The sequence below is a fragment of the Scomber scombrus genome, chromosome 18, assembly GCF_963691925.1.
Source record: "Scomber scombrus chromosome 18, fScoSco1.1, whole genome shotgun sequence".
Lineage (NCBI taxonomy): Eukaryota > Metazoa > Chordata > Actinopteri > Scombriformes > Scombridae > Scomber > Scomber scombrus.
Window position 1 is genome coordinate 23,825,142 of NC_084987.1, and position 20,508 is coordinate 23,845,649.

At 38.9% G+C, this 20,508-nt stretch overlaps 1 long non-coding RNA gene across 1 annotated transcript in view; it reads right to left on the reverse strand.

Annotated features, from left to right (window-relative positions):
- LOC134000121 (uncharacterized) overlaps positions 1–20,508 on the reverse strand; it is a 43,917-nt gene that overhangs the window by 15,635 nt on the left and 7,774 nt on the right. Inside the window, exon 2 of the long non-coding RNA XR_009927401.1 lies at positions 18,821–18,924. This is a non-coding gene — a long non-coding RNA (uncharacterized LOC134000121). The remainder of the gene's footprint in view (positions 1–18,820; positions 18,925–20,508) is intronic.

Genomic DNA, 20,508 nt, shown 5'->3' on the forward strand with positions numbered 1-20,508 from the left:
AAATTACGTTATCTGTAATATTTGGTTATGGAATGTTTTCTGTTTTGTTGCCAATGTGTGCAAATTGGATACAAATCTAACTGGCATGCATTGCACATTTACATGTTTTGTCAACCAAAACGACAGACAGGCAAGAATTTAGATTGCTAACATGTGGTCAGTTTATCCAAATAATGCCACTAATTGGGTGAATCCAGCCGGTCAACATGTTCTCATGCTGAAGAGAACATGATCTGATGAACTGATCTGTGCAGCTCTTTCTGTCTCTCCAGCATTTCGATATGTAATATAATTCCTTTTGGAAGATAAATGTTGGTCTACCACGTGAAATCTAACAGTTGTAGCTGCCACATCAGGTTTCTGAATGCAAAATGAAGCTTCATATTTTACCTGGACAGAAGAACAGCGCTGCTTCTGTGACTCTAAATGTACAATAATCATTAGATTGAACAGTTAGGGGTTTTATTATAGCTGCATGACAGACTGAATGACATAATGACATAATTTACTGCATCTTTCTGTCAATGAGGTTATTTTTGTGAGAAAAGTGTTAGTGGAGCTGTAGATTGAGATGATTTTATCACAGTACAGTCAGGTACTTGTGTTAAAGCTGAGCTGCTGCTGCAGAGAGAAGCAGAGGAGAGAGGGAATGCACAGGCTCTTCTCTCTACTCCAGGGATTAGTTGAAAAAAAAAATACATCAAAATAAAATACAAAATCAAAATACATCATTCACATCATACATCAGCTGAGCAGGGTGTCCCTGGTGGTGGTGCTGGACCTGGATGGGCTACTACAATTATGAAATTAAGATTTCTGGCTACTAGCCGTTTCCCAATTGACAACTGCAGCAGTCAAGGTTGCTAGGCAACAGGAGCAGTCTGACCGCTTTGTGACGCAAGGATAAGGGCGGGGACAGTTGGCGACACAGCTGGGAATCCTCCGTAGATCAGATAGTCTCATTTAACTACGCTCGGCTCCAGTCTTTGCGGTCTACGAAGGTCACATCTTAATAGACCATGTCTTTCGCAGGGTTCAGTTGCTGAATTGAGACAGCGAAAGAGACTGTATCTGGAATGCTCACATGCGCCACCAGTTGGTTGCTGGTGTACAATGCAGCTATTCCTAGGTAAGTTATTTCACCGTCCTTCGCTGCCTGCTTCACTTCGCACCTCTTACCGATCACCAATGAAATAAGCAAGTAATTTGGGTTGGCATGGTGTAGGTCAGCCCTCTGCAGGCAAATCAACATGATTGTGAAATGTCTGCCAACAGCGTATTGAGAGCTTTGGCAATCAAAGACAATCCACGTCAATACTCGCATTCAATGATGCAGAATACACTGGCTGATTCCTGTCTGACCAAGACCAAGACTTTCTACAACCCTTTTTATGAGAACATTGAGTAATCAAGGCACTCCAGTAACAGCAGCATTTAAGGAATTACGAGATTGAGCACTGATATTCAAATAATGTATACTACCATTGTAATCTTTTGTGGCAGTAAATCACTACAGTGTATACTGTCTCAAATAGAGAAAGCTAAACTTTTGACTCAGTTTTATTTAAATTGTTATTGAGAAGAATGGAACATTTAAATCAACAACATCAGTTCACAGACTGGAAATCCGTTGACATGAAAACATCGTATTAAAATCGAAATTTCGTATTCTAGCACTTAAAATTATCAACAGCAGTTCCAATTATCACACTGAGGGGAACAGTCACACTCATTAGTCTTATTACCAATACATTAAATTGTACTCTAACAGTGCAGTGATAGCAATGCTGACATTAATTCAGTGCTATACACTGATTAGCTGGCTGTCAAAGACTAATCCCTCCACAAAATCTTCAGCAGAATGCCACTTGTTATGTAAATACTATCATTCCACCACCAGTTCTTTGACTGATTCAGAGAAAACATTTAAAACTAAATTTCCCTCTCAGCAGCTGTTGAATATTTCAGCATACTGAATTTTGAACTTGCATCTTATGTCAATATCTCTTCAACAGTTGCCAAGAAGGACAAAAAGCCATTCCCTTTAACCACCCACACTTTCCTAGACACTCTTGAGGAGATCGACCTGACCTGCTCACATGTCCATTTTTCTACCTCTTGTTATGTCCACTCTGTTCCATAACCCCCACGCTCTCTGAAGAATCCCATTCAGCATCAGATCACATGCAGTGAAGCGTTTGTGTTTTTGACCCACTTAGCAAGTATATACCCAGTCTTCTGTGCAGACACTTATTAGCTCTGGTCCTCTGGAATATAGACACAGTCTGCTGTCCAAAACTCCAGCTATGCCTACAACAGTGACACCGCAAAACAACAGTTGTCAGTCACAGCCTGTAATTTAGATTTACCACCTATCCAACCATGCTACTTCTACGGTGAGTTGCAATGGACTTGTACAATTTTAACAGGACAAAACTTTTCAAACACACAAAGGAACTATTTAAACTTAACTCTGCTACTGTTCACTAAACCCCTTCTTCAAACATTAACTATCCAATCATAGCTTAGCAAACGTAAAGGCACGGCAGCTCTGTTGACCTCAGCCAAAGAGCTTATCATTAACATTAACTACAGTACATCCATTTTGTAGTATTACCACACTGTATGGAAGCTGGGATGCTGTCAAAGTTAAGGCAATGTAACGTTAGCAACTTTGCGGAGGTTTACACTACAGAGACGCTACATTACATTTGGAGAACATGTCAGTTAGTCCTCATCCTAAGAGCCTTTTTTTATTGTTATGTTTGAATTGTATGAAAGCTACTGTAAGCAGTCACACAGGGATATATTTGAAGGAAATAACAGTTGGACCAACTAGCTCTTTATTGCAATACAAGAACAATACTGTTCATTTCCGTGTCTTCTACATGGATCATCAACTGGTGAACATGCTAACTTTTTGCCAGGGATGCTCAGACCTCAGTCTTTTAAGCATAATATCATTTAGATACCTATCCAGTGCTTATTTAAGACCAAAGATAATGTTTACAACAAACTTATGGAGCTAATGCTAGCTTACAGTAATTAGCTAGCTAGCTACAGCCGATAAAGTATGCCAGAGACATTTGTCATTTCATCCAGCAAAACTGAGGGTTGCTGGTTGTAAATAAGAAGCTGCTATTGTCTGAAATCAAGGACCTTTTTTTTTTTTTTTAATAACAAAGAAATGGGAGGTAAATCTACCATTTATATCATTGTATAAATGCATATGGGTTGAGTGAGAATGGAAAACTTGACACGCGTAGCAGCTGCTGAGAACAATCTGTTGTAGGAGGTGATACATGGAACAGCTCTGACGAAATTCTGCTGCGAAAAACCAAGTTGCATAACTCGTTTTATGACCAACTCCCAAAACAAGCCATGGGGAATATAGTATTGAGCCAGCCTGTGCTGGTTTTAGTGGTATTATTATTTCTGGGTCTCAACTAAGTCAACATCCCACAAGGCAAAACAAAAGTTACAAAACTCCTACAAAATATGAAAACCACACGGGAAGGAAAATTGGACCAACTTGATATTCATCACATAACAGGACGAAAAAGATTTTTTACATATCTAAAATTACACTAGGAGAACATACGTGCGTGTGTGTGTGTGTGTGTGTGTGTGTGTATTAGAACTTGACAGTCAGGATATTGTATGAACATCCCATACAAAAAGGGGAATATGGGTCAGATTTACATATGGGTTACCTTGGCCTGAGGAACAAGAAGGAAGCATATTTGTAAAACATGTCACATGCAGGATTATGCACACACACAAAGACACACACACACACACACTAGTTTTTGTAGGACGCTAGCATGTTGGAGGACAGACAGCAGAACACCTGCTGTTATCTCAATGTCAACCCTGACACGATTAACACTAGGTTTTTTTTGTGGGTTGGTCAGGTTAGCTTATTTTACTACAGCGTGGATGTGGCTTAAAAAACAAAAAGGTGACAATGCTACTGTCATTTACTTGCAGCTATCACAACTCCACAGACAAGACCTGTCCTCCCCAAAAAAGCCACTCAGCAGACTAGTATCATACAGAAGAAATGATCTACCTATCCAAAACAGAGCTTAGTGTCCCTATCTTTTGTAGATGTCCACTCCTCTGTAGCATGGCTTTCCAAAGTCACTGTGGGCTTATATTTAGCTCGCATTTGTTTACATTTTGGCAAAGTAATAGTCTAAAAAAGATTAAAAGTGTGCAGACTTAGCTCCTCTCTTCAGCTCCTGTTTACAATGTATAGACGGATGTACACAGCGACCACTGGATTACTTTAAAACTGAAGAAAACCGAAATGAACGTTATGGTTCTGGAGTTATACAAAGCATCTTTTGCCATGATTTGTAAGATTTATAGACATAGACAAGTCTAAGTCATGCCAAATCTAAAAAAATAGGGTGTATCATTTGTGTGTGTTCAGATGTGAGTTATGGCTGAAAGAAGTGCAAGTTTTGACACACATCGCTCCAACCTCGCCCTACCTTCAACTCCCACATGCCTCCCTGGGGCAAGTTTGAAACCTTCTGCTCTATAGAAACAAGCACTGCTGTAATAAATTATGCCTAGAGAAGAAAATACACACATAAAACATGCTACTTATTCACCTTCCATACTGCCTTAATTTGGTGTCTACCTGCTACCCAAGCAATGCAAATAAATGTACTTTAACGAGATACAGGCCCAGTTTGTAAACGTTTTTTTCTCTAATTAAAAAGTTACTCAGCGTTCTGCCCCTGAGATAATGAGCAGTAAAGGTATATAATTATCTTGAAGTTATCGTCTTAAAACAAAGCAAAACACAATCTGGACCCCCAGGATATGGTGCAGTGGTGCTGAAGCTCAAACCGCAAAGAAGTCTGTCGAAATATTGGATTGAAATCTTGTTTTTGCCTCCGGGCAAACATTCTACTGTTTGGAGCAGCGAGTAAACACCTACGAGATCACAAATATAGCTTTGAAGATTCAATGCAATGCTGGATAACTTAAGAAATAAATAACATTTTAACTTTTTTTGGTCTATTTGATCAAATGACACACAATGCATCATGGTTTTTTGGTTGCTGTAATCATCCGTCCTCGCCATGATGGCCACAAACAGGATCCTTTCCTACAGCAGCTCCAATGTAAGATATGGGGAACACGATCCACTGTCCTAAAGCTATGTTAAGAGGCTTCAGCAGGCTGAATCTTCTGAAGTTGGTCTTTTTTCGTTCAATATTCCCTGTTTAAACATACATACAAGGGCCCATGAGTGTTGTTTTAATAGAGGCTTGAAAAAATGTGAAAAATATCCTTTGCTGTTCATAAAACATGAATATTACAGACTGTTTTTTAAAAGCACAGACATACTATAATATGTTAATACACGTAAGCTAAATGGCTCATTATTCTATAGATAACAGACACAATGTTTACTTTGAACTCGTCTCTTCTCCGACTGACTCTTTGAAGAGAGAAACCCGGGAGGAGAGCTGTCAACTTGCTGTACCAGGCAACCTAGCAACTAGAAATAACATTTCATCTCATTTTCATGTAGAAGCACACGAATGTAATTATGCTTTGCAGATGTTTTATACAACCATTCAGTTGAATAAAAGATAAATACATTTATATTCATTAGAAAAACTGGATATTCAATCAATGTTTCTGCGTTTTAATAGAGCACACTCAGCTACATGTACAATAAACAAAAACATGGAGACTAATTGGGTCTATACAGCTGATACCGATGTAACTCAGATCATTAATGAGTAAAATGTTAATAGTGGAAGAAGGCAGAAGCTTGTTACTCTTGCAGTATAGCTGGAAGTCAATCAGATTTGCATCTGTGTTACATACAAGTAGCAGAAGCAATGCATCAGTTAGATGAATGGTGCTACCGCAGGGACAAGAGATGCCGTTTTTTATTGAATATGAAGTGACTCTGATGGTGAGCTATTTCAATCGATGACACATTAATATCATTAGTAGCCCATTGATATTAATGATCGTGTTAAATTTAATCAGCGGAGCTCATAATTCTGCAGCAGCAGTGCGCCGCTGTAGAATAAATATAGATATACAGATTTAATGCCCAGTTTATTTATCCAAAAGGTTATAGTGACCAATAAGTGAATGAAATTTACATTGATACTCCTGTCTCAATATTGACCTTATATTGCATCCAAATCCCCTTAAATAAATGCTGAAGTGGATCTAACTATGAGAAAGAAAACATCCTTGAGGTAGTTGGGTTCAACACAGGCACCCTAAAGCCTGACTTATGCTTCCGCGTCGGAACGATACCTACGCAGAGCTCTCTGCGTCGACGCGGACCCCTACGCCGTAGCCTGACGTGCATCTCCAAAAAATCCTAACTACGCGTCACGGCAACGCGGACCGCAAGGGCTGTGATTGGTCCGCTCAAAACGTCAGTTCCTCCGGCAGTTGCTTTTTCCGGTCTTTCTTCCTGCAACACCGACATTATTATTAATAATGAACAAAAGGTATGTGTTTTCTGTTATTAGTGCACATAGCGCACATAGTGCACATAGCGCACATAGCGCACATAGCGCAATGCTACATGCTACTGTCACCAACAAAAAACAAAAAAAAACATGCGACTGTGACCGGAAGATAAACACGGATACGGATATGACTCCTCTGAAACCACACACACCCCCTAGCGGCTTGGCGGTGAATTGCAGAGCAACGCGTTCCCTCGACGCAGAACTTCGAAAGGTCAACGACGGCGTCGTTCCGACGGCCGTAGCTACGGCATCGTTCCGACGTCATTGCGACGCAGAAGCAAAATCAGGTTTAAGTGTTATTTTTGTATGGCCATAGTTTATGTTTGTTATACTTTTATCTTCTTTATGTATTTTTACCTATGTTCTAATAGATAATACCTTTTCTACACAATCACAATGTCCCAAGTCTTCATTAAATATTGTCATCTGTGTTATTGCTCTTCTTTATACCGTATCCAGAATTTTGTAATCATCTACAATAATATTTAGCTATCATACTTGCCACAGATATACTCAGTAACAGTACACAACACTGAGCCTTTACAAAAGCTTGGATTGGCCTTCGTCCACTAACTAACACTGCAAGTTACCACAAACACTATGCCTGATTTGTCATTGCTGCTTTCTCTGCCTGAAAATAAACCTACTTCACAGGACTCTAACTGGGTCATCACACAGATGTTGCAAATCCAAGGCAACACCACCTTTGACCCTAAACTGATGATGAGTTCATCCCCCGGTCAGCTGTCGGCTAGAGTTGTGACTTTCAAATCAATTATGCAGCATCCACAAAACAGGATGATGATGTACATGAAAGATGTGGAACAATAAGTGCAAGGTTAGTTTTTGGGTTGGATGCTCAGATGAAAACAAGGGTTTACTTGTCCTTTGGTATTATCTGGGCCTCACGCCAGATTATCCAAACCTACACAGTGGCACTTTATGGTTTCGTAAATGAGGCCTCGGACACAATAACAGATGACCAAACATTGCTCTAAGATGCTGGCTTGGTTCATTAATGCTCAATGCTTTAATCTGCTGAACCCTGTTTCAGAAACAAGTGTTATTGTGCTGTTGGCACCCCAATCATGCCTCGTCACAATACAGCAAATTATGACATAATGAGTGTGATGAGCACAAACAAAACAAAACAATTAGACAAAAACAAACATATATATAGAGAAAGGATAATGTGGATACTAAAGATGCACACATATACATGCATACTTGTGTTTATGTTTACCAGGCAGGGTTGGGACAAAGCAAAGATATTTGGGTGAATCTCACAAAGGCTTCCATGTGATGGATGGCTCAGATATAGTGTTGCGCACATGCACACTGACAAAATCTCAACTTGAAACATTAAACACTGAATGATAGTAGCCTGTCAACACACTCTGGAAGCTGTGTTTGGGCAAATAAAGGCTTTTGGGGGTCAAGGATGGATTCCAAACGCCCCTTTTCAGATATTGAGCAACTGGGGGCAGCTAACCATTTCTAAACCTATATATAGAAGATTCTCCTTGACAACTTCAAATTGGCTAATTAACAGTGTTATTGGTTTATTAAACTGATTTGATCTTCTTTGTACATTAGCAACGATCAGCGTTAACTTGACTGTTCAACAGATGCGTAACGTCTTCCATGATTGTGGAGGGAGGCTTTCAAAGTTTTAAAAAATAACCCCAAGTGATGTCATTAAGGGAGACCGTTCTCCCAAATAAAACAGGGATTGTTGTTATTTCAAATGCCCTGAAATGACATATATTTACCTCAAAGGGCCACAGTAATTATGAGTCATGGGTGGCTGGTGGAGGTCAACAAAACGTCAGATTTTAACATGGGAGAGTGTCGTTCATTTCCATTTCCAACTGTGAGTCAGCGCTATTGTGACCTTACCTTAACCACATGGTAATTATTATATCCATGACGACGACGGAAGTCATTTTAACACAAATCACAATGAATCAGCTTGAGCTTGACACTTGAAATGTTTTACAGAAAGCCTGAGTCACGAAATGGATTTGTGCTGTTCGAGGGGTTTAGGGTCTCAAAGGGGGGTATCGATTTTGACTTTTCTTTTCTTTTTTCTCTTGCAATTCCTCCAAGTTCATGGAGTACCACTTTAACAGTACTTACAAGGAATTTAAGATTCATGTTTCATTTTTAAACATGTGAAGAAAAGTGGGAGTTGAAAATCAATACTAGGTGAATTGTGGGAGGAAACATTTGAGACTGGACTCAGAATAACAAAAGGCCCAACAGGTAAGGAATTTGATCCTGAATCCAGCACTTTCTATTCTTGGTATCTCTACCTGAGAACTTGCATTCCTGATTCTTGTGTGACAACCTTGGATATTTACTGAGGATTTTGCTTTAGATAACTAAAAATAAAAAGATCACAGTCTACTGGCTAAAGCCGCAGCCTCCAAATAAGGCACAGAGAGCAGAAAGGATTTAGATGGCTTATGTCATGGAGAAGATCGCTGCAAAGCTTCCAAAATAAAATCTAAATATTTATGGACAGATGGGCACCATTTGGACAGGCCATGCCAGAAATGATGTGATTCTGGCTCGGCTGTGGTTTTTGTTTATGCCTTGACATACTTCATTTCATTTGATTCTACTTAATCTCCTTTGTTTCTGATATGCTCCGTCATATACTGGACAAATGCAATAAAAACAGGGTTAAAAAAATTATAATCGGGAAAAACCTGCCCAGGAAAAAAGCCTGTCCACCTGTCATGGTTAAGTCTGTAGATGCTTACCTCTGTTCATGTTAGGCAGTGCATTCTTGACTTTGTGTCTGCAGTTTCCACAACAAGTCGCTCCATCAAGAACGATGTCAATGATGCCACTTTTGTAAAGTCTTTTAATGTTGTTGACGTTTAAAGCGGTTATGTAGCAAGCGATAGAAATGACGCAAAGCCTGATTTGCTAATGGTTTCAATGCACTTATCTGCTAAATCTGAAAAAGAAACACTCAGTCTGATGTTTTGACTGAGACACTGAGATCAACCCCCAGACCAAAAAGGTTTGAAGTATTGACTGTTATGCAGAAGCAGAAAGCCACTGAGACGGACATATCAAAAGGCAGTTCTGCCCTTCTGATATTCTCCAGCAGCAGCAGCGAGTAGCATTTGGTTTCCACAGTTTTCGAGTCTCCTGTGACTGTAAATCATTCGTATGGGAGCCAGATGTCTTGCGCTGTTGTGGTGTTTGACGACTGTTTCCAATTTCGCAAGCTACAAAGAAGGGTGGATCAGGATCACAAGAAACCCACAAGAATCGCTGTTGAGGATTTATAATCCCGAGCAGCGGACAGAAATAGACAATAAACACTTTTAATTTCTGACTGTGGCTCATATTTTTGTCACACAGACAAGTGAATAAAAAGCTCATCCGCTCAAACGGTTTTCATAACTTCAGAGCCAATTATAGTTGGTTAGCTAAGAAAAACATTCCAGCTGCAGCCAAAAACCAGAATTTATCCAGTGATCTGCTTCGTTTCCCACTCAGTTTATCTACAGCATGTGGGGAAAACAGCTATGCTTCTGTGTGTTAACACTGTGTATTCTGACGCATGGCTTGGAACATTAATCATATTGCTTGTCAGAAACTGCATTGCGAAGGAAGATGTCACCCTTGGGCACCAGAATCTTTCCTCTCATGTGTGAATGGGACTGAAAATAAATCGAACATTTTGTACACATTATTCTCCCTTTGGACCTCTATTTTAGAGCAGCTATGGAAATAGGGATTATTTAGTGGAATATGAGGACTCATGTGGCTGACTCAACTAGAATCCCCCTGAGCAAAAAAATAGTGAATACCGCGTTTCTATTCTGGGATATCACACAAAATGCAGATGTGCTCTCTGGAGTTTCAAATGGTTCCTTGCCTAAGTGGCATTGGACATCATGCCAGGGTGCTAACCAAAACTTTTCGGCATAGTTAAAATAATACTAAAATGAGAATAACTGGTTCACCTTAAAGGTCAGTCCTTGATCCTTCCGTGAGCCATGGTCAGGGGCTCGGCTACATAGTATATAGTACATAGTTGCCGTCTTCTCAACCACTGAACTGCTGACACAGGCGTTTTCATTTACCATTATGCAGTGTAAGATGCACAGTAGCCAGTAGTCAATTTGGGCAAGCTTAGCCAGCAGTTAATGCCCAAAAATAATAATAATTTTGTTGAAAGTTACGTGTTTTTTGTGATATTTTTGGTGAAGCTGAGGTTCCCCTAGCCACTTAATGGCACTGCCTATGATGCCATGTTAATAACATTATGAAACACTTTCAAGAGCTCATTTCCACTGATGCAACTGATCCTGACAATCGTTTTTAGAGAATAAATAGTTTAGTGGTTCACTCCCATCAGTCATCTCATCATGAACAGAAGAATAGTGGTCCAAGGGATGTTTGAGCCTCATATTCTATTATGTTCTTGTCATACTATTAGGCAATTTGGATGGAAGTGCTGGCCAAATGGTATGTGAGGTCATTCATTTCCTGAGTCTAGAAAGATGAGATCTGTCCCAATAGCACAGTTGTGGTATTTAACAGTAGTGAAGTGCCAATGTGTGTGATGTATTTCCAGTAATTGCCATTAGTGTCCAAGTGCTTGTTAAGATTGCAAGCATATGGTTTATCAGCCCACACTGGGACACATTTGGTTAATAAGGTCACCCTGTCGCTCACACAAGTGCTTCAGTCAGGCTCCAATGCTTTTTTGGTTGGATTTTATTTTTCTCATAAAGCACAAATAAGCAGAGTCAACAACACAGCAATATAAGTACAATCAGATCAGAGAGTTAAGGCACCTTCAGGGGATGAAGCTGTAATAGCATTATTAAAGTCTGGAGCTCTCCAGAAACACACAGGCCTTAAGAAAGGCACAACATGACATCACTTTAAAAGGTTTCTGTGAGACTGGAAGGAATGTATTTTAGGGATGGAAATGTTGGTCTGTCAGTTGGTTGGTTAGTCCACCAATATGGTCAATACTGATATATTTCAACATCTATTGGATATGTATTTTGTACAGTCATGGTGTCCAAAGGATGAATCCTACTGCCTTACTTCTCGTGACATCATCAGGTTGATATTTGTGGTTTTGAGTGAAATATCTCAACAATTATTGGAGGGATCGCCATGTTATTTAGTAAACATTCACGTCCCCCATAGGAAGAAGTATATTCACTTTGATAATCCACTGATCCTTAAACTGGAAGCATCATGAGGTCTAAATTTCATTTTTGACCAATCCTTTGGTTTATGACCAAATACCTATAAAACTAACAACATTCCCACCAGCCTCAAATGTTCTTTGTATTTGTACAATACTGTGCAATATCAGTATCTCAGGTACAATTTATTTTTCAGTTCAACTGTACAATATCAATATCACACTCAGGTATATTATCATTCTGAATGTGCAATAGCAATATTCCTATTGTTTACACTGTTCCTATTTTTATATTTCCTCTGTTTTTATATTTTTATATTGTCCCCTATTATTCATATTGCTTGTTTACTTATTTATTGTTTTTCTTTTTTTTTTTTTATTGATGCTCTTTCTATTTTTGCTATCCACTTTGCTGCTGTAACGCTGTAAATTTCCCTATCGTGGGAGTAATAAAGGATTATCTTGTCTTGTTTTTGTAAATGTTAGTATGTTGAATTGATGATTAAAATGGTAAACATTAAAGTTCACATCAGCATGTTGTCATTGTGACCCTATCAGCATGTAAGAATAGCCTAAAAGAGCTGATAGCATGGCTTTAACCCTAACTCTAACCCCTGACCTTAAAGCGATGGTTCGGCGTAATTTCGACCTAGCGTCATATGCACCATGACGTCTATCGTCATGGTGCATATGACGCTAGGTCGAAATTACGCCGAACCATCGGCTAGTTAGAGCTATCAGCCGAATGGCTACGTACATGGCTTGTACTCTGCTGATCCTGCTAATGCTGTAAACATCGTCGAAATCTCGCACAATCACTGCTCTGTGCGGGATCTCACGCGACCGCATGGTATTTCAGTGATCGCGCGAGATTTCGACGATGTTTACAGCTTTAGCAGTAGCAGCAGAGTAAAAGCCATCAGGTAAGTGTTATTTTACGAGATACACCGTTGGTCCCATTAGCGCCTGTACTAAGCCATTCGGCTGACAAAAATGTTTTTTCTATAGATGTGGTCAGGAGGAATTACTCTACCGCACTCCAAGCCCAAATAAGCCTCAACTTCTTTGTTGGTTTTTTGTCATAAAACCACAAATAGATACATCACTGCCACAGTAGAATCAGGGACACACTTTATTCTGAATACTACTTTAAAGAAAAAAGAAAAAGAGGCACTATTTTCACCACTGTTTTAATGGTGTACTAAGTCATTTTTTTGGAATATGTCAATCGATTGTGACTCATAGATTTATTGCTTCCCCAGATATTATGGTAAGTGTACATCAAGTGTGAGTTAAGTGTAACATGTGTTGGCTTTTTTTTTGGAAGTGGTAACACACTTGCCTACTACTTGGCAGTACATAAACACACACTTGAGAGCTCAAGACCCTGAATGTGGCTTTTGGGAAAGTCCCATGTCATGAAATACACCTATACTCCCTGACAGTAGCATTCTTTGTTCAAACTTGAAGATGTGTATCCAGGATACACTGAAGTAAAGCACCAAAGAGCAAGTCCAAAGGAGACAAAGGGTTGACAGGAAGTGCCTACATTAGCGGGCCATTAGAGGCAGTTGATGGTAATTATGTGTGGGTCTTGCATAGCGTGGATGACGAACAAACAATATGCGTCATACATATATATATATATAGGATACAATACAATATAAGTCCATCATCACAATCATACCGCTGGATGCTTTGACTATCCTGCTGACCAAGTGAGCTGGTGACCTGCTGATTCGAGACTGGCTTACTGACGCACTGCGTGAATAACCTGACTGTAAAAAAAGGCCAGAGAGACTTGCAATTTGCCTGCTGATGGACAAATTGTCCAACGCCCAGGTAATGAGCATGGCCATTAGAGAGCATGTTTAACAGCTGTAGAGCATATTCCATAACCTTTAATAGGTTATGGCTTCCATTTCTGAAAACTAAAAAAAAAAAGTAGGTTAGATAAGAAAACAAGTTCAAACTGACTTACAAAGACATCTTCTCAGCTGCTTAATCCATTCAATGCCTTTGGGAATGTTGTGTTCCTGCCTGTTTGTGTAGGGCTAGCAACCAAAATTATTAATGCAACGTTTAAAGGACTCTATAATTTAGGCCGAGGGGAGTGTTTGCATCTTCTGAAAAAGGGTTGAACACCCACTGGCCTATTGAGGCATTTCACTGAGCTCATGAATACAACTTATCACAGTAAAACAGTAACAGCAAAGTTAGACTGGAATGACACATTAACATATATATAAAGAAAAGCTGAGAAACTGGATGATATTAATTTCAAAATGCTGAGCTGTAGGCCAAATAATGGATTTCAGATTAAATCGTAATTTTTGACACCAAAAATTTGCTGCTTTACAAAGTTGAACTTGTATTTTCATGCCTTGACATCAAACGTAGGCTTCTACTGCATGCTTTCATGTCTGTTTCTGAAATGCTGATTTTATGAGCTTTTTACAGATAAATATTTAATTCAATATTATCTGTCAGCATTATTAAAAAGACAAGTGGAATGCCACAAAATGCTTTTTACAACTTTTTTCACTTTAAAGCAGGATTCCATGACACAGTGGGTGAGACCACAACGAATGTTCCTATTACACTTTAATGTATTTCTTCATTGCCTGAGGGAATGCCCTGCAGTCAACTCCCTCTATATTTTGGGGGGTTTCTGTGTGTGTGTGTATGTATTGTACATCCAGTCTGTAATAATAATAAAAGGGAAAATTATTTAAATTTAACTTCTCAATTTCTTACCACATGTGTCATTTGTTTGGTTAGCCAGTATAACATCTACAGTATATTTATTTATAGCATTGCTTCCACATACAGTCTTGTTTGTTTGTGTTTATCATTGTTTTCTCACAGTTAAATCTGCATTCTGGTTTAAATTCAATCAAGTCAGTTTTTCGAGTTATATATTAGTTTGCCTTGTTACATGCTATGTCCATTATGCTTCACCAGGAGGTACAAGGGGAAGGCACCAAGCCACTTCTGACTTTTGAGCTCACAATGACATCACCAGTGATGCCATGGGTTAGACCATGTATGGGGAGGATTTATTGTATTTAGTTCAATGTTTGGCTTAGTATTTCTGTGATTTGCACTTATGGTTGGGATTATGTATTTGTGGTGGGGACTATGCTATAGATGATGTGTGAGTGTTAACTGATACAAGTGACCGTGTCATATACCAGTTTTTGGTAAATACTGTATGGTATAATATATATATATATGGTTGGAGGGTCTATTTATAGGGAGTTATTGGTTTGAGTGGAGAGCAGAAACAAGAGTCTGTGATCACGTCTAAGTTTGGTGAGTTTTCATCTGTTAAGCCAGTAAAGATCGTTTTTTTTAGTTATGTTGGTCTGAATAAATCACCTTTTTTAGTCACTGAACAAGTCTGTGAGTCTATCTCCCATCTCCTTCTTTGATACTCTGGCTGAACTTCCTCACACACTTTAATAAATGTCAATTCTGATATGTAAAATCAGTGCACTTCCCCTTTAAAATCTATATACTTCACTGTTTTGGAGCTCATTGGAGTCATTTTTTGTAAAGCAGCACTGAATAAATGTGAGAATTTTTAATGACAGGGATTAATTTTTTTACATTTGATTTATTGTGGACAGGTCACATCATGGCCAACACCTGAACCCATTAGTCATACAATATTACACCAGGCTACAAACTGCACAACCCCTTCATACAAATCTGGATCTCTTTGTTCCAATATTTATTTATTATCCACAACCATGACAGCCGTTTTTAGGGCCTGCCTGGCAGACAGCTGAACTGAAAGCTAATGTGACCGTACCTTCACCCCATCAATATCGGACAGTCGTTACAGTCTTTGTTCAGCATTGCAGAGGGGGAATTAGTGTGGTCGGTAATAGGTCAGGATGCATCAATTTCTGCATGAACCGCGAACTGTTGCTGACATTTGCACAGCTCGTCTGCAGTGAGTTTTGATAGTAGTAGTAGAATAAGTTGGGTTAGTTTTACTTATTATCATGGTATGAATTTTGATTTCCATACTCCATATGCAACTGGCACGTCATGTGGAAAGGCAGAGATTCGTATCTGCTTTGCACGTGAGGAGATTAGGACAATGTGAGCGCAGACACGAAAGAGATAAAATACAGTACATGTACTGTAAATTTGCTTCAAGGGAAGTCGAGGGTGTGAAAATAATTTGGGGGTGTGTGAGACATGCGTTCAGTAACAAATCACATTAATACTTGCAAATGTCACGATACATCATGTCGTGGCGCATCAGATCCAGGGGCAGGTTAACTGCATCTATTTGTGACTGGGCCAATCTCTGCATTGCTTTCCTATTTTTCCTCTTTAAACATCAATTTGTTGTTTTTTTGATCTTTTTAATCTCTTTTTAACCCTACTTTTAGACTAGCTTTCATTAAACTTTATCTCGTTTATTTCATTTTACTTTTGTCTTTTTAATCAATTTTAACCAAGTTCTTTTTACTTTTTTACTTTTATTTATTATACTTTTATTTTGTTGTTGTTTTTCATCATTTTCTTTATGTCGACTTTGATGTATACTTGTCACACTGTCTTATTATCAACGTGTCAATCAACTGGGAAGCACTTTGACCTACATTAATCAGTATGAAAGGTGCTATATAAATAAAGTTTGATTGACTGATTGATAACTTAATGACACTGAGCAACTGTAAAATGAATGGCTGCTGATGTATAAGAAATTGTGAAATACATGTTTTAAAGGCTACAGTTTCAGATTCACTTCACCTTCATTTTTCTTTATTCAAGTTTGATGTGTTTTTGTACATTTATGTCTGTTTTAAATTTACTGTGCAAATTAGACCGTTAACTAACGCTTTCTTACATTACTACTTCTACAATGTTACTGCATGCAGAATGCTTTCAAATTGGAAAGGTTACATTTAATTTAAATGTCAAGACATGTAAGATCAACACTAGATTCAAAACAGGTGATATTTACTCATGTGTTAGCCTGTGCTACGAAGCAAGTTTAGTGGGTTAGCCAGCTAACTTTGGCCTTAACTCAGGTTTTCCGGTATGACGAAGTTGGTTCACTTTTAACCGGGATAAATCACCATGGCAACTTCTGCTGAACAGCTAACCTGCTCCAGAGCAGGTTAATTTCAGAGGATCAACACCCCGACCACTGACCAATCAATCAATGGAAAAAAGAGTCATCATTCTCACATCTGACATGGGCCAAAGTCCTGAGTTTACAATAAATTGACAATAAGAATAGAGTCTAGTTTTAAAACAGAGCTTCTAACAAACAGAGTGATTGTTTATGCCACTTAACACATAATGTTGATTTTAGCTGCATTTTAATTATGTGTTACAACAATGTGGATGATTTTACACTCTGACTCCATGACTGCAGCTCAGACTAACATGAGACCACTGTGATAACTGGAAATAAAAATGAAAGCTTGTCTTTTATTAGACAAATGATCCACATGCTGTTAATTGGCTCCCATGATTATAAATGCAACATTTGGGTCAAATAAAACCTCATCAGTCATTAACTACTTTTCCACTCTTTGCTTCAAAAGCAGAAACAGTGTGACAGCAAACAGCAAAAATACTCACTCTTTACTTCATAAATACTATTAGGTACATGTATTTTAAGCATTAGCCTACTTTCAATATCTGGAAATTATTACTAGTGTTTCTACATCTTCTTTTTCTGTTGCATAATTGTATTCAGTTGTCTAAATATGATAGTTTTACACAGATATGTGGTATCACTAGGTCTGTCATGATAGCTACTTTTGTTGGACGATATATTGTCTCAGAAATAATCACGATAAACAATATAATTGTCATTTGAAGATAATTTTATACCACTGATATAATGATAATATAATAGCATAATAATGCAAGGGGGGCAGGGGGTGGGATTGGAGAGTGGGCGATACGCTTCCGTAAAAACATAGAGCTAGTTGATGACCAGTTTCGTGATACTGGTTATCCAACGTTAGGCTCAGTGAAGCCAGCTCACACACACAGAGAACCAGACTAAGCTGAACCTGCTTTGTAATTCAGGCCCCTGAATATTTCAAAGCACACGTTGGCATGAGCAAGTTATTTATGCTGTGATAGATAAACTGACAGATTTATCAAAACTTTGGAAATAATAACAAAGTTCCTGTCAAAGCATCTCAGTATCTAATTAAAAAAAGATATATCTAAGAATATCTAAGAGTTTTTTTTGTTGTTGCAAAAAGCCAGAAGGCTTGTCCTGTCTGCTGGCTCAGAGGAACACCACTCTTGGGTTTTTTTTCCTACCTTGCTGCTGCATGTTCTGCTCTGCAGGCGGGACATAATTATCCCACTGACTCATAAAATGCTGACTTCACTGATGTTTCTGCCTGATGTAACCATTCTTACAGCAGACTGTGGGGTGCTGCATCATATGACACACGGAATAGTTTTAAATGTGGATGTCTACAGATGTGTGTGTGTGTGTGTGTGTGTGTGTGTGTGTGTGTGTGTGTGTGTGTGTGTGTGTGTGTGTGTGTGTGTGTGTGTGTGTCTGTGTGTGTGTGTGTGTGTGTGTGTCTGTCACTAATTGCACCATGAATTGTGCATAGGGCGATAGAAAAAATACCATACAATGCCTCACAAGCCTCTCAAACAGGCAGAAATCATACTGAAGAACAGCCTTGAAACAACACTGAAGAAATGTGCTTCAGTTAGCACCAACTCTATGTGGCTATAGCACTGGTCTTTGTAAATGTGGCTGTTTTTGCAATGAGGCCCATTTGCATTGAAAGGGGTAAAATGTTGCACTACATATATACATACGACCTAATTTACATACGGCCAAATAACCAAGGAGCACAGAGATGCTATTTGCTTGGCACTGCAGGGGGTGCATTTCACACTTTGCTGGGACTTTCTATTTGTCTTGTTTGTGCAGGTCCGAGTTTTTTTTACCTTTTGTATATTGTAAACAAGTGACTTAAATTAGAAATCATCAGTACAGTGGCAGCAGGTGAATCTCACTAGCAGAGCATTTACCATTTTCTGTGAATTTGTTCAGTTTGTCAGCTATGAAGATGAACAGAGAACCAACCTGGTGCTCTGAAGACAAAGGCCAGTTTTCTTCTTTGACCCAAGCATCAGATGGCAGAGCCTTCGTTTGAATAGATGTTCAGTTCCTTTGCCAGTCTGGAAAATCTGGAACAAATATGACAGAAAGTAGTCTGTTTGGTAAACTGGGACAAATGAGTTCAAACTGAAAAAAAAGAAAAACAGAAAACAGAGGTTCCATTTATTTAACAAAAATACATAAAGATGTAATATTGTCTTGTATGTTTTGTAATTACTTTATATTTGCTTCCTTTTGTAAGAAGTCACAGGACAAAGTAATAGATGGTAAATAGAGACCTTGTCCCATATTAAAACTGAAGGGTTGGTACACCAGATGCTGCAACACAAAATTACATTCAGTTTTCAGAATCAGTGTGTGTGTGTGTGTGTGTGTGTGTGTGTGTGTGTGTGTGTGTGTGTGTGTGTGTGTGTGTGGGTCAGAAGTTAAGGTTAGGGTAAGGGTTATTCAGGCAAGTAATGGTTATGGCTAGGTTAGGGTGAGTCTTCAGGAAATGAATGTAAATCTATGTAAAGTCGCCAAAAGTGTGTAAGAAAACAAACCAGACCTTGCTAGGCAGGTTAGCTTCTGTTTAACTCTAATAATGAACACAAATGAGGAACCAAGTACAAATATATCATTTGAATAGAAAATGTGAATAGAAACATTAAATTGCATGAATTGCCACCACTCATCCACATCCAAATGATTTGATTTTTACACAAATGCATTTTGAAAGTCTTCAAATTATCAATATTTCGGTCTACTGCAGGTACCGTTTGACAGGAGACGTCTCAATACTACTTGGTATCGATTTATTTCGGAGGATACCTTGGAGGTATCAAGTGCAGATACCCAGCCCTATTGAAAACCGACCTAAAGTCTTTAGAAAACTTCACAGATGTTCTTCTCCCTAACCTCAAACATGCACAGGCTACAAGATTGGAAAATACTGGCACATCACACACTACAAGATATTATTGTCGTGCGTGATGCCAGAGGGAGCAATGCACCACCTCATGTGATCGCTTGTGGTCTCAAGGGGAAGATAAAACAAAATAAAGACTAACACTAGCTAATCTCTTTGTCCGCATGGTCATGTCTCAGAAGGGAGTCATGTTGTTGCTGCATATCGACAGGCCTCCATCCATGTTGTTGTTTCTTCGCTGTTGCCATTCCAAATGTCTTCTCATTAACTTCTGTCTTATGTAGATATCAAACATGTTTGGAATTATTGGGATGTCCCTAATGAGTCTGCAAGCAGTTCTGAAGGTTTTAAGATTGGATCTGTTGACCACTCACATCGGTACTGATGAAGGTCTGACCATATTTACCCTCTAATTGTTGGGCGGGGTGAATTGGGAATAAAACGGCCCAAAACTCCTGTAGTCTGAGCGCAGCTTTACAGAGCTAGAGAACCGCTATGATGGTCCCTCAATGTTATCTTCTGCATTATTTATCTATTTACTGCTGTGACGAAAATGCACCAAACCTAACAGACCAAAGTGACCCCTAAACAAAGGTATGTACCCAACTGTGGATTTTGTGTAGGGTTACATTGGTAGTGCTAGTTACTTGTTATATTGGGCCAATTACACACTCCCATGTCATTGTTGTGAGGTTATCCGATAAGAAAGAAAACCAAGAAAAATAACGTCAGCGCTGCTAATGTG